Source organism: Diorhabda carinulata, chromosome 1 (assembly GCF_026250575.1).
Source record: "Diorhabda carinulata isolate Delta chromosome 1, icDioCari1.1, whole genome shotgun sequence".
Taxonomy (NCBI): domain Eukaryota; kingdom Metazoa; phylum Arthropoda; class Insecta; order Coleoptera; family Chrysomelidae; genus Diorhabda; species Diorhabda carinulata.
The window spans coordinates 13,283,827-13,296,719 of record NC_079460.1 but is presented as its reverse complement, the minus strand read 5'-3'; the positions used below and the strand labels follow the sequence as shown (position 1 = coordinate 13,296,719).

The window sequence follows — 12,893 nt, the reverse complement described above, 5'->3', positions numbered from 1 at the left end:
CAGAGACTGTCGATGTCGTCTATTCACTATTTGAAAACATTATAAACGCGATCTGAGTTAGTTTCAATGACTTAGGACAAAGATATTAGTAAGTATTGATAGAAATAATCATCCGGCGACGAAACTGCTACCATAAAGTGGCCTAACCTAACTTAACCAAAGGACAGCAGCTTATAGAACTACATTGGAAATGACAATGGATTTATAGAGGAAAGTAAAAGGAGAACTATTGACGTGGATATGAACGCAGATAGCTACGAATGGTGGTTTAAGTGTGTCTGCAACGTGTCAATTATCAAATATGTATTGTAATGGATAACGCAACTATCAAATTACACTGAGCCAATTATATTCGATAAGTTTTGAATGGCACATAGACGCGGTATTACAGTTTTATGACGTATCAATCATTACATGCTTAATACTATTGAACTTATTAATTTGAGCACAGACAAAGAGTTATGAGGTACGCTACAATGTAAGGTTTATTATAGCAGACGTGTAGCATTTGCTATTTACTGCAATAGATGAAGTTACATCAATAGCATGAGATAATGCTATAATTCACGTTTTAAAATAGGAAAACTGCATGTAGGAATTAGATTTTCAATTGGATATGGTTACTGAACTACGTCGATACCGATAAAAGTGGCAAGGGTAGTTAATTTTCAATTATGCACTTCAAATACCATATAAATTTGGTTTTATGTTTTGAACTATAATTACATAAGAAAATTCTAAATAATTTATATACCTCAACCACTAGCGCTCAAGTTTGAATGGTTTTTTCTAGATTTTATTTTGTATCTTGTAGACAATAATATTGATTGGGTATTGACATTCTAGAAATGAAAAAATTGTTCATTCTATTAAACAGGATCAACGAATTTAGAATCGTCTCGAAATACTCTACACAAATAATTTTTGTTCATTAAAATATTTGGAATTGTTATTCATGACAATTTCTTTCATTCGCATTAATACACTTTGTGATATTTTTATGTCTTTTAATAGAATTACAATTATTTTAAATAAGCAACGTTACTCTTTACAAAACAAAATTTAAATGATCTAATGAATGTATAGACCTAGACAAGTTATAGACAAGGCATTCGGTATATCAGCGGATTTCCGGTTGGAGTGGGCCTGGGGACGCTTACAGCTGTTCGCATACCATCGTCTCTAAAATCAGTGATTTTTAAACTACTAATAAAATTAGCTTTCAAACCCAAACATTATGCTAGGATCATTGATAAATTATCTATTGTTTATATCAATTTTTATTAAAAATTATTATTAGTTTCTTTCATTTCAGTTGATTCTAACGCGGTAGTCATGCATTTTACATTAGATACCTGAGAATGCTATTGATGATTGAAATTAAAATATCAATTAATTTAGTTGAAGGTTACTAATTAATCATTTGAAAATTTTATGAGAAATTATAAAGTATGAAAGGATATTTTCTGAATATAGATCTTTTTATTTACCAATACGTTTCAATTTGAATTTTTTTCATAATTATGAATTTATTACCTATTGAAGGTTTTCGCGAATCAAATGCCACATTTCCTATAATCCTTAAGAGATTTATAAATTCATAAAGTGTTATACGAATAAAAAAAATTCATTTGTTTTTTGAGAGGGAAATTTCCAAATTTCCATGCTCAGTCGAGAGCGCTTTTGGTCGAAAATGAGTAAACGCGGCACCTAATGCGTGGATAGCTTAAACCTGCATAATTCTTTAGTCAATATATGTCAAATGCGTTCTTTGGATACGTCCAGTACCATTTGGTGAACTTTTTCGATGATATTTATAATTTTCGCAGTTTATGGCCGTCCCGAACGCACGTGGCCATGTTTGAATTCAGGTGCTCAAAATTTTATGGTCGTAAATGATGGTACACAGTGTGTACTCTTTCACTTGCGAAGGCGCATTGCCTTTCAAAAGTATTGTGATAGCTCGATATTCAATTTTCAGAAAAATCTTCACAACGACTCACTTATACGATTGTCAAACAGAAACTGAGCGTTTCAAATGGCTGAAATTTCATCTCATGCGTAAATATATTTCCCAGCTGATATTCATAAGTGTTGACATCTTCAAGTTGAGGTCAGGAACTTTTCAGCCAACCCTCATACACTATACAATGGCTGATAAATTTCGTGTATATAATTTCAAAGTTTCACTAAATTATATAATTAATTTCCCACATATGAATAAACCAAATTATGAGAAACAATTTAGAAACTCTAACGATCTTTGGTTGTACTTGAGTGAATTTAAAATAAAAATCTACTTCTCCTCTGCTCTAATCTCAATATGGCTAATATTTTTGTACGTCTTCTGTAATTTATCCAAATTATTCTCTATTTAATATTCATTGGCAGTTTTTAACAATTGTTTTCTATTTTATTAGTTCAAATATATAATATTTCATAAATTCTTCAAAATATAAATATATAATTCCTTCCTTTTTCCATCTGAATATTTAAAAATTCGATGCTTAGAGACGTTTCTCGATGGCTCTCATAATTCTGGAAGACCATATTCAAAAAATGTGCCTACTCCTATTTGGCAATGAATTATTGCAAGCAGAAGATTATTATCTTGTTGGATAGACAAGCAGCCACCAAAGCACTAAATTCCAATGCCAAAACATCTATTGAATATATCAACCTGAGCAAAAATAATCTATGATTACTAACAGGAGTCTGCTGGGGAATTGTTCTGCTACCGAAATGGTTCAAATGGTGCCGGCATAATATTTGATTGTAACACACACAACATATATAGACAAGTTAATCCAGTCGAGATAGACATTTAAATAGAAAAAATTAATGGCACCGATTTTTTTTAAAGTCGGGGGAGGGGCGAGTTGGAAGTCTAAATATCGTTTTTCGGGGTAATCCGGCCGTCGCCGCCGTCTTGATTTAAAGTTCAATTTTCGTTTTTCTCAAATAACTCCTTAATTTACAACTTTAGGGCAAAAATGGTGTCATTCAAAGTTGTTGGAAATTTAAGTTCCTACAAGATGGTCATTATCATGTTTACGCCACAAACAATATTTGCAGTTATACTATCAAGTTTAAAAAAAAATCGTAATGGGTGGAATTTTATTTTCTTCAACTCTGGTTCTCGTACTGTTTTTACTCCACGAGTAGTTGTGCTCACGGATAAAAACTTTATTATTGATAATATATTGGTGGGATTGGTATATTACCAATAATCACAATATGTAATGTAAGAGGGCGGTTTAATGGCAGATGATAATAACCCTTGCCCTATAGTCATTATATTAATTATCGCCTTGTTTATGATGTCAGCATTAGATACATTAATTTACATGCATTATTAATGTATGTTAAATATCGCGATTGAAAATACTAATCAACCAATTTTTGAAAAAAATTGTGTTTGAACTATTGAATTTATTGGAAATTACAGATTCATATTGTATGAATTTAAATATTTAAACAGATATTTAGAACATTGAACCAGTTCTGTTTTTGATGTGATCTAAACTCATTTAGTCTATTTCTACATCCTGTTAACTGGTAATGGTTAGGTTAGGTATTATTTCTGCATTTTTCAAATAATCCATATACAAATATGATAACTAGAAGAAATCAACGCAGACGATAAAAATGAAATGAAATATCTACACTCCAATTTTCGATACTAATTTCGTATTTTGTTATTAAATTTAAAATATTATACCTTTAATGAAGATATCATAAATTTATGTCGGTATCAAGGACGACATCGTTATCAAACAATCTAAAAACGTAACGTATTTTCGCATTTTTTGCTTGCTGATAGCGAGCTGTGAACTGTACGAAGGTTTTTTTACGTTATCATACTTATTTTGGCGATAGTTTGTTATCTATTCGAAAATCAAAATGCGGTAAATTCAATCATAGCCGCGCGAAATTTTATTATTATTAGTTCAATTGGTCAGGTGTAGAATTATTCTTATTTATTGAAATTTAATTTGAATATAGTTCACATATATACTTATACATAAAAATATACAAATATAAATAAATAAGATTATGAACTATATGTTTAGGTTGTGAATTTCCCTTTATTGAAAAAGTGTAGAGAAATTCTATTTGTACATGTATTTGTCTCAGCAGTATGGGCTAGGTACAAAGCGGAATTGCAATTGTAAATATTATGGCAACTTAAGAGGGTTGTCTGAAATGGTTCTAACCTAACAAACAAACAAGACATGTTGTTCCATAATCATTTTTATTTTTAAGTCTATATACTTTTTCCAGCATTTCCTCAATCTTTTCAACATTTCCAAATAATAATTGCAGGCTTTCTCAACAAAATAGTCATTTGATTATGCGATAACGTTCTCGTCTCCTGCAAATGAAATTTTGAGGTTAGGAAACTGGAAAATGTCGTCGGTGGATACGGATGGCGATCCACCAATTTGAAGTGCAATTTATGAATTTTAGCCATAGCGATCACCAAAGTGTGAGAAGGTGCGTGGTCCTGATGGAAAACAATTTCCTTCTCTTCAAACGTGGTCGCTCTTTTACAATGTCGTCTTTTACCTTATCCAGCACTTATGCGTTCTATTCTCCTGTTATTGTTTTACTTTTTAAGGTTCCGCGATCCATGTATTTATATAAGCTTACCAATTATTAGCGAATGCCTCTCGATCGCGCATAGGTTGAACTTTTTATTTTTTTTCGCAATAATCTCGAAAAATTTTAAACCTCGATAAAAAATTTCCTAACGCTGACACTGATGCACTAACCTTTTATTACCACTTTCTGACCTTTCAGATGGTAATTCGTCAATCGAAATTCCGCGCATAAGGTGCTTAAATCGCGTAGCTATGGATGAATACAATCCCATTACTATACCAATCCCATCATCATCCGGCCGATGAAACCGTCTTTCCATTTTTCAGAGAGGATTCGCCCTTTGCCCACTGTCTTGACCGTTTTTTTTATTTCAGAGGTGTAGTGGTTGATCCAGATTTTACCTACAGTTGAGAAATGTTAATTCGAATGCGCTTTTCGCCTAAAATAAGCAAACGCGACCGTCTAGCGCGTATAGCTTACTAATGCATAATTCTCTAGTTACTGCCTTTCAAAAATAATTTTCCAAAATAGTTGAAATTGTAATGAGAATCTCTCAACGCATGCGTAAATATATTTCTCACCTTATATTTATAAGTGCTGAGGTTAGAAACTGTTCAGACAAACATCGTATATTCCACATATTTGTGATCTCAAATCACTATCTAGAGACAGCGATGGATTTAGAAGTAGTGGGGCGTGGGGCTAAAATCGATCCGGGGCCTACTGAAGGAATCCAAATTAGCTTGATTTGAATGTAATATATTAGTTTTAAATAAATTATAAGTCAGAATAAGTTAAAATCTTATTTCATAAACTATATAAAGTTTCTATTTAAACAACTTTTTTCTCGATTTAGTTGCGACAAAATTTTCATTATCTTCTAAAAATTCATATTCTGTAACATCTCGTGTTCAATCACAGTCTTGATAATAGATCCAATATTGGTTTAAAATAAATGATCATGTTAGTCATTTTGCGGGGCCCCTACCTGCTTGGGGTCTGGCCCTTTAGTCCCCTATAGACCCGCCCTAAATCCGACGCTGTGTAATGATACTTTTCATTCCCTCGGACGATAATGATATTGATTGTTGAAAATGCATTTAAACAATGTTGTGATGAGTAATTATTTGTTGGCATATGTGTATTATTTCAGGGGGATCTGTAGTTCTCACAATAGAAACAATATCTTTACAAATACGATGATCCTTTTACATTATTGTAAATATATTGTCAAATAGATGTCTTCAGTTATAAAAAAAACAAGCATAAATTGCTCACATTTATTGTATTGCTTTTCGGCTAGAAGGAGGATTTATTTCTTACTCACGTTTTATTGGAGCACCATGGAATAGACTCCTGGCACCTGGAAAAAAAATATATTTTTCTAAAATATTGTGTTAAACTCATTTCTATATTTTAAATTAATAATTAATATAAGAAATCTTAAATTTTATTGCTTCATTATTATACGAATTGATGACAAGCGATAAACGCATAATACGAATAATTTTAAGGAATTGACCATTAAGTCAACTAACCTATGGGGTTATGTTCGTGACACAACTCCATGTCTCAACTGTTTCATTATTCTTGATTTTCGAATAGTGTTACCAAAAACATATAAGAGCGTTTATACGTTTACTTTTCATTTTTTGCGACATTTGGATTGCACGATCTGAGTATGATTTATTTGTATTAGTAGTTGAATTATCACAAAGTATTATTATTATTACACGTATTTTCATTTCTTTACTCATAAGAAAGTTAACAAAACCATACTAATAATATAACGGAGAGTACAAACAATGAGAAAACTATTTTACATAATTAGTCGTAATTTTGCCATACTCGAGCTATCTAAATTCTACAATTTCCTTTGAAGAGGAAATGATTGCTTTAAGCAATTTCTTATTGATAATTTCTGAACTTTTATTCTGAACACAATTCTACTCATAGCATACGCTTATCAATAAATAAAAGTGTTGACAAGATACAGACATACTTTAACTTTAGAAAATTACTAATTTGGAATACAATTTCAAAATTTTCCACTAATACAAAAAAGCAAAGCATGGAGCGTAAGAATAACCACCGAATAAAACAGAGCGAAGACTGAAACTGTCAAATAAATTGAACAATGAGGGCACTTAGTCAATCAACGATATAACCTCAAAATCCATTTCTGGGTTAGTTTTTTCTCGTTGGATAAAATAAGCACAAACATGAAATCGTATGACTACACTAAAATTATAAAATATTCAATGTTGGGGGCCTGATTTAAAAAGTTTTCATCCATAAAGTGAAAATAATGGAATTAGTAGTTAATTTTTCATTTCCATGAGGCGAATGGAATATTTTATTAAACGTAGTTAAACAATTATTAAAGCCGATTAGATTTTCTACAGAATCGTACTAGATGAAAAATGTTTCACAATAATTCAATATTCCACAGGATGTATGTACATATAAATTTTGCTACAAAAAAAAAACATAAAAATTTAGAAACTACTAACAACTAAAACAGCAGAGTTGCTATTGTCTAACTAATGTAATATGTGGAACAGAGCTCACGCAATAATCCAATTCTCAAAGAATTTCACATCGGAATTTTCGTTTTGAACCTCCTTGTATCTCCTAGATACATATAATTATATGACGTGTTTGTCAATTGAAAGTTAATAATTTTACAAATGTGATGAGCTCTTAGAACATTGTAGTAAAAAATCGTTTTTTATTTGTCATGGGTTGTTAATGCAGTTTTATATATTTTTAATGTATTGATGATTTTGAATCTATTTTCTAAATACTGATATGTTACATTTTGGTGTTTCGTTTCTGTTTTTTTCCATCATTGATAATAGTATTTGTTGATCCTTTCCTTGATAACTCATCATTTTTATATATCTTCTATAAATGTAGTTTTTACTTGTTGAATAGCTAATAATCTAAATTAAAGATCTGATAGTTGGATAGATCTAGCAGCCAAACTTTACTGAGCTTTTTTTGTGTAATGATGACATGAAGTTTAAATAACAGTCAGTTGGTTTTGTATACCATACTGGTTTATTTTATATATTGTGACATCAATAAAATCAATTTTTTATTTTGTTCGATATCTATTTTTATGATAAGAATTGAACTGTGGAGTTCTGTTTTCAATTTGATTTTTTGGTACAGCAGTAATGCAGTCATATACATAAAAGAAAGGAATATTTCCGTTAAGTTTGCTTAAAACAGTTTTCTCATGATATTCCATTACTAATTGTACTTAAACACTTGATATGGATGTTCCCATAGTGCAACTATCAATTTGTACATATATTTCATTCTCAAATTCGATACAGCATCAAAATGCTTAATATGCCAGATAGGATACTATTATAGTAATGGCCTGGAATTTTCTCAATATTCATGAATTATTCGAATATGTATGAGATTAATTGACGGATAATAATACTATTATAAAATATAAGTTACACAGCTGTCCCAATTCAGTACTACTATAGATGTTTTTGGCCTAAAATATATTCTATTGAAATTTGTACATGTTGCATGAGGTATTCTAACCTAAAAACCTTGTATGAGAATTTGAAATATCGTAACGTCATCAATATATGTTGTCGCGAACGTTTTGAATCAGTTCCAAAAACAATACCGTAAATCCCACATAATTGATGAGAAATTATAACTTGATTTCCTTGAAAAATCATGATCTAAAAATGACCTTTATGATTATCAATATAAAATATGAGGTGATTCAATGTAACTTGAAAATATGTTTAATTTCGATTTTAATAAGATCCAAAAATTCTATCTACGTTTGAAAATTTTAAAAATTGCAATTTTTTCTAGTTGCAATTATATCCAAATAAGGGAACATTTTCATATCTTGAATCCTTCTACCTTCTACGTTCTCTTATTTATAATCCACTTATCCCTATTCTCATCATTTTTCTGAAATATTATTTCAATTTTTGGCTCCCGTTTTCTCGTATCTCCCAATTCTTTGCTGCATATATTATATAGTCGTATTATCGATATTTTTTCTCTAGATTTCATTTCTTATCATATTTTATGAAAAAATGAAAGGGGAAGGCTTGTTTTTAAGTTTCTCCACAACCACTTAACCAAGTCAATTTAACATCCTAATTCTCTGTCAAAAGATAATTATCCTAAGCGTTCATCCTAACAGTACTTGATTATTTTAATTTAATAAAAAATAATCAAAGTTTACATCTTAATCACCTGATATTTATTTTAATCATTTTTGGGAAGAGTTTTATTTTCTATATACTTTTATGGAAACTATTAGAGGGATTGAAAATTATTTTGAGAAATCAATTAATAGAATACTTTGGGCACTGTAGACTTAAATTTTTCTGCGACCTTGATAAATTAAAAAACACTAAGACAAGTTCTCTATTAGCTTTTCTGATGCAAGCACAGGTTCTTCATCTCTTAATTTTAAATAACATATTAATAATATGTTATAATAAGTTTTTTTGATTCGAAGAATTTACTGTGAACTCAAGAAACCTTTACCCAAAAATAAAGCAGCGAATTTTGTTGATTCGTCTGGTATCCTAATATTACCTGGAGCGAATATGAGGCTGAACGTTCTCGGCTTTTTTAAGACAAGTATCTAATTTCCATCAAGACAGGATGAACAAAAAGTTGGTTCTGCGTTATGAAAAATGTCTAATTGTAGTTGGTGTTTTGTTAAGGCATGTATGCCCTTAATTCTCTGTATTTTTTGTCTTTGTTAATGAATACTCCTTTATCCAGCTTCTTTACAATGACCTTGTAAATAAGAGAAATTGCAACTCTGTGACTAATGAATTATTTATTCCCTTGCATAATACGCTATGATACACCTCTATAGAAAGTATATTTTTTGCAAACTTAATCACCTTTTGCCAAAAGGCTTACAGACTCTGTCCATCGTTTATGATAAAGGTGGATAAGTTAAGTGGTTTACTTTATCAAGATAAATTCCTCGATAAAAGTTGAAGCGATAATTATTTGGATAAGAATTGTTGTTTATACTATCAAAAACGGAAAGTATGAAAATTTCACAAATAGATTAGCATAGGTCAAAAACCACATGTCACTTAAATACGAAAAACGTTTCTTTCCGGCCAAGATACACATATTTCAAAATACACACACCTTTCCACAATATTGATATTTATTTTAAATAGAACTCTTCCTAGAATTTTGTAAACAAAAAATTGTCGAATGTGGTAAAAATAAATATAGTTAAAAAAACTAAAAAGATCACTTCTAAAGCACATCAAACTAGAAAGTTGAAAATAATTTTCAAAATAAGCTTAAAACAATAATATAATAATAAAAAATACTAGTAATATTGTGAAAAAAGCGTGAGGCGCTTTGTTCCATATTTCTCATACATCGAGAGTTTGATGTGCTTTAAAAGCGTGTTTTTTAGTTATTTTTATATTATATTGTCAAAAATAAAATTTTTCTCTAAGATCTCTGGCGAGCGGATAACCCCCATTTTTTTTCATGTACCGACCAATCGCGTTCTAGTCGTAAAAACCATTAATCTTTATAGTTTCGAGGATGCTAAATACGAATATGACATTTATTTTTCTCCAAAGTTGGGGGAATATGGTCAAATTGAGTTTTAAGTCGAAAGTCTGGAAAAAATGAATTCGTGATTTTTGCTGTTCTACTCGCTGTATTTTGGCGAATAATGAATATTTTTTCATGAAATGTTTTTGGCGTACCCTTGAACCAATCCAAAAAGTAAATAAAAACATCCGAATCCTCCAAAAAATTTTACGGCTGTATAGAAAATTCCGGAAAATTTTTTTAGGCTCTCCCGACTTTGTGCATACGATTGACAAAGTTGAGTGAGGAAGTTTAAAATTTACTACTCCTGAATGCATGGTACTAAAATTAATGATCTGAATAAGTTTTAGGGAAAGTCTCAGATCTTAATATGTAGAAGAAAAAAAGATACAGCGATTTCAATATGCGAGTTTCGGGAATTTCAACTGCTTTCGCAAAAGCTTCATCATGAATTAGCCACGAAACTAATTTTTTCAAGATATCTGGAACGAAATGTGAAGAATGTTGTTGCGATACAGGTAGAGGATAATCTACTGATTTAGGTATTTCTTTTATTCGTTGCTGAGCGCTTCATGAATAATACTCATTTCATTACGTTCAGTACTTTGAGAAATGTATGTGGCAGCGTTATTTTCTCAGCATCCAAAAAATTATGCAAAATCAAACCCAAAGTCCACTTGGAAGGAGCTACAATGTCTGGCTTGCCAGTATGTGGATAAAATTTTATTTTTTCACCTGCTACTTCACGCAGTTTGTCTTTGATGAACGTTGAACGAATATTCAGAGTTTCTTCGTAACTTTTCAGCCCTTTCTCGATAATTTTTTGGCGCAATTTATCACAAACATCGGTATACATTGGTATACCAATCAAAGAACAGTGACGTTTCCGAACGGAGAATCCGAATTCGTCGGATAACACCCATAGCATCGTTAACCAGCCCATGGTTAACATTGATGTTCCGTCTTAGCATTGCTCGAGAGCCTACACCTAATTTGAGTTCGTTTGGTGTACCACCTGTTTTATTGGGATCTTCAGTATTCCTCTCGTGGTTTTTGACCATATGTTTTAGGATCCAATGAGATGTCTACAGCACTAACGGTGTATACTTTTGTGAGCTTTTCTAACTTTTCTGTCATAGTCGCGTTATATGCATCAACCAGTCTAGTTGTTGGGAAAATTCTGACAGCTTCTCCATCGTCAAATGGCCCTATCAACAGTACTCTACGGTTTTTTATGATAAATAACTGCTGCATTGTAAGTTCTCTGACTGTTTCTAAGACTGTTTAATATGTCCACAAAAGTTGTAACTCCAGCTTGCTTCATATTTTGGGGCAACTCACAATAATGAAGATATTTAAATCGCACAAGACTATTATAATTATAGTAACAACGTAGGTGCGTCCTCGTAGTAAATATATTAGTCTTAGATAACAAGATGTCACAACGTTAACGCGTTTTAAAAACCTAGTGGCGCCATCTATCCGAATTGTTTGTTGCGCGCTGACTGATGCTTCATAAGTAATATTAAGAAAACACAAGGATACCGCGTTTTAATAAAAAACCTAGTGGTGCCATATATCCGCACAGGTCTAAATTATTTTAATTAGCTATTTTTTATCGTTCCATTTAATATTAAAACTGCAAGTTATATACATATTTAGAGTCAGTGTTTAAAATCCTTCATTTTGATACCCAAATCGTTATGCTTGGTAGTAAAAAAATTTTTTTTACCTCACAACATGGCGTCCAAAATACGCCATTTTGGTTTTTTTTAAATGTCTCCTATCTAAGAACACTTGGGCTAATGAAACGAATCTAACGATACCTCAAATGTGAAAATCCGTTTAGCGGTTCTGGTCGTACGAGCACGTAAGTTACCATAATGTTAACTGACTAGGTATTGAAAGTGCAAAAAAAGTGGAATCTGTAGTTACCCCACATGGCCCAGTGGTTTCAATTTTAAACAATCACTTGTGTTTAGAAAGTTTTTCTTAAGATGCATGCTCCGTGTACTCCCATTAGACCACAAACTCAATCGTTTGACAACGTTTGAAAATGTTTGAAATGTTTGGTTCTGTTTACGCGCAATATGGAGAAGTTTTTGTCTCGTTCGTAACCGTGGATAGAATGTAGATCTAACACAATACACCAAAAACTAGATTATATGTCTCTTTTTTGATAGATTAACATGACGATTGAAATTTCAGGTATATGTATACTTTTATAGGGATAATGGTATTGTGCCTTTGTAAAAATGTTGAGCATATAATTAAAAAAAATCTTTTTTATAAAAAAAAAAACGATTGTGCACAGCTTTAGAATATATTAATAAATAATCACATCACATTTCACATCTTATTTTTCACACACAGAACTATAAATTTCAATTGATTATTGCAAATACATCACAAGTAATTCAAGATAATTATAGAAAATTTTAATAACATGTTTTCATGTTTTTGAAATATTTTCCAAAATGTGATTGTTGGACTAGTTCTTAATTCCTCAAATGAATTTTTACTTTAAATGTACGTTGAAATAAACTTACATAAAAAATACAGATTTGGTCAATTGAATAATAATTAGGACCCACGTTTTAGCTTTATTATTTATATTTTTCAGGGCACATCTCAGAATATTATCAAGCACAATAAAAGTATAATTTCATACGTATTTGAGATAATATTTTGTA

The 12,893-nt window shown here is 30.9% G+C and overlaps 1 protein-coding gene across 8 annotated transcripts in view; it reads right to left on the bottom strand.

Annotated features, from left to right (window-relative positions):
* The window catches only part of LOC130896033 (myocyte-specific enhancer factor 2), a 201,598-nt gene that overhangs the window by 75,658 nt on the left and 113,047 nt on the right, over nt 1-12,893 (bottom strand). For 7 of the 8 annotated variants that reach the window (XM_057803836.1, XM_057803782.1, XM_057803817.1 and 4 more), the window contains one exon: nt 5,933-5,968. The exons of the other annotated variant lie outside the window; for it this stretch is intronic. The gene's annotated coding sequence lies outside the window, so the exon portion shown is untranslated. The remainder of the gene's footprint in view (nt 1-5,932; nt 5,969-12,893) is intronic. 8 annotated transcript variants of the gene reach the window in all.